Below are 3,165 nucleotides of genomic sequence, written 5' to 3' on the forward strand. Positions count from 1 at the left end.
GCCAACCTGCATTTATTTGAGTGTATCTGACTAAATAATTCCTCTGGCCCGTTCTTAAAGGAAAGGACAGTGTCATAATAGTTGCCACAGACGATTTCATCATGCCTGCTATGTTTAACTGATGCCCCACCTTCCTAAACAGGGTTTCTTACTCATTTTCTTCTTCTTGCAACATATCCCTCCATTATCCAAACTCTGTGCTATTTTACTCAGGAGCACTGAGAAGCTTCATCTATTTAGCCTTAAAACATTTCTAGACTATTTCAGCAGTACACACGGCCTGTCAAAGGGTTGGAAACACCTAGTCTTTCATCATTTTTAAGTGACATGTGCATGTTCCCTTTATATATATAATGTATATATGTATATATAATGTATGTGTGTGTGTGTGTGTGTGTGTGTATATATATATATATATATATATAAACACACATACTATATATATATATATATATATATATATATATATATATATATATATATATATATATATATATATATATATATATATATATATATATGTATGTATGTGTAGCAAACTAAGTCATTTTAGTGGGTAGGTTGTGGATGAAATACATGTAGTTCCACTGCACAAGACTTCGATTATACTTTTGTAAGTCGCTCTGAATGTGTGTCTGCTAAATTCTGTAAATGTAACTACTTTGAGAACATATGAAATTACATCATAAGGAACTAACTTATAGGCAATAAATGTACACATTCTTTTCTATAACCTTATTACCGCTTAATCTGTGTAAAGCTGCTTTGAGACATTGTCCATTGTGAAAAGAGCTACAGGTAGTCGTCGACTTACGACCACAATTAGGACTGACAAATCGGTCGTAACACGATTTGGTCATAAGTAGAGTAGGCTATATGTACAGTACTGTGAAATTATGCCGGAAGCTGGTAAAAAAAAAAACAAAAAAAAAACACGTATGCCGCGGCTAGTGATTGTGGTTGTAATGGTCTTAAGTTGCATAGGTTGTAAGTCGATGACTACCTGTATATGGATACAATTAAATTGAATTGAAAGTATTATATCTATGTAGGTCAAATATAAGTTGAACAGAATACTAAACCACAAACATGGCTATCACTCTGTATTTCAACACCGTGCAATTCCGTCTAGACTGTGGCTAATCTAAACCAACTTTACCATACGACAAGACAATGACCCCAAGCACATGTCCATGCTCGTTAAGCGTTATTTAGAGAGCAAACATTTGCGTGGAGTCAGCGTTATTTATCGTGCAAAGACCTGCCAAGTCACCCCACCTCAATCCTATTGAACTGCTCTGGGATTAACTGGATCACAAAGTCAGAAAGAAATATCCAACTAGCAAAAAAAAAGACCTTTGGCTAATTTTACTGATTATGGAAAAGCTGATTAACTAGAGAAACAAATTCTGGATAATAAGAGTGTGTAAATTGACAATATAGTTAAATAAACATTTGCACATTAATTAGTTTGTCTGATCAACTAAATCTTCATACCTTTCAATTACCTAGTTTGCTGCGATCAAACAAAAGGAGCACACACGTGTCTCACACAAACAATAAAAGACTAAGTGTTTCCAAACTTTTGACATATAAAAAAAAGCAATGTTTGCCACAGAATGCTGTTTTATATAGAATATAATTAGCTGGTCATGTGGAAGCAGCACAATGTTTAAACTCATACAGTTGCATGTTTGGTGCTTCCGGTATGAAGTGTGCAATACTATTTATTGAACAGTTGTTCTGTGGGCTGAAATGAGTTTGTTGCTAGAGGTAAAAAATAAAATGGCTACGCTGGCTCAAGCTGACAGGAAGCCTACAGTAAATCAAATAAGCACTCTTTGTAACCTAAAAAAAAATCACCAAAGCACACAACATGCAACCCCTTTAGACAGATGGGCTACAACAACAGAAAATCACATCAGGTTTCACTCCTTCAGCCCAAGCACAAGAATCTATAGTGGGCACTGAGGGAGGATTTTACCTTTTTGAGATGCGGTTCTGCTCAGCATGGCTATAAACAGTGGTCAGGTTGTTCTCTTTTGACCTCTCTCCTCAACAAGCTGTTTCAGCCTACAAGGGACTACACTCACTGGATGGTAAACAAGTGTATACTCTAGAGACGGTTGAGCATGAAAATCTTAGATCAGCAGTTTCAGAAATACTTAAACCATCCCACATGGTACAAACATCCATTCCAAGGTGGAAGACATCAGGATAAACATCAAGATCCCCCATTCTGATGTTTGATGTGAACATCCGAACTGAAACTCTTGACCTGGATCTGCATGATTTTATGCCGTTCACATGGTGTATATAATGAAGCTGGTGTGTATAAATAAAGCAAAAAGTAACTTCTCAAAAAACTCTAGCATTATGTGAGGAATCCTCTTAACTCATGGGTATTTTTGTAGTCGGTTTCACTGTTTTGTTTTCCAGACATCTGCTATCTGGCTATGTATCAGTAATATTTCCCTGGAAAATAACTGTTTTGTTCATGAAGCCCTTCTGCCTCATTACTGAGTGGGCATTACGACTGTTTACTTCCATGTTCACTGTAAAAAAGTTGGAGCCACAGTCAACATTTTACCTCCTTGTTTATGTAATTGCATACCCTGGCATGGTACCTCGAACATCTCTCTCACGCTCCCTCTCCCTCCTCTCCATATGTCTTTGCCGAGTACGTCCTTTGCAGTCGTAGTGGATGGATGTGCTACACATTACAACCACAAGCTGCTTTAATGCCCGTGGTGCAGGTGTGTGTTGTCTGCCTGTGCAGGTGGAGTGCAGTGTGTTATGTGCATCAATCTCCCCACTTGATCACTCTCCTCCCGCTGCTGCTCAGTAGCCAGCACACAAAATGGCCTCCTGCTAAGAGAAGAGGGATCAGAGATCATTTTCACACCCACTCCGATACCTACTGCATACATATTTTAACCACAAGACAAATATAAAGGTATAGTAGACACACACACACATACACACACACACACACACACACACACACACACACTCACACCTTTGTCACATTACATGCTTCTGCTTATTTGTGGACGTTTGCAGCTGCAGAAAACCATTTACATCCTCATCATTATGCAAACTCACCTTGCCATTTTTACACTCAATTAATCAATGCACATATGCATAGAGCACAGGACTTTCTGT

Source organism: Silurus meridionalis, chromosome 13 (assembly GCF_014805685.1).
Source record: "Silurus meridionalis isolate SWU-2019-XX chromosome 13, ASM1480568v1, whole genome shotgun sequence".
Classification (NCBI taxonomy): Eukaryota; Metazoa; Chordata; class Actinopteri; order Siluriformes; family Siluridae; genus Silurus; species Silurus meridionalis.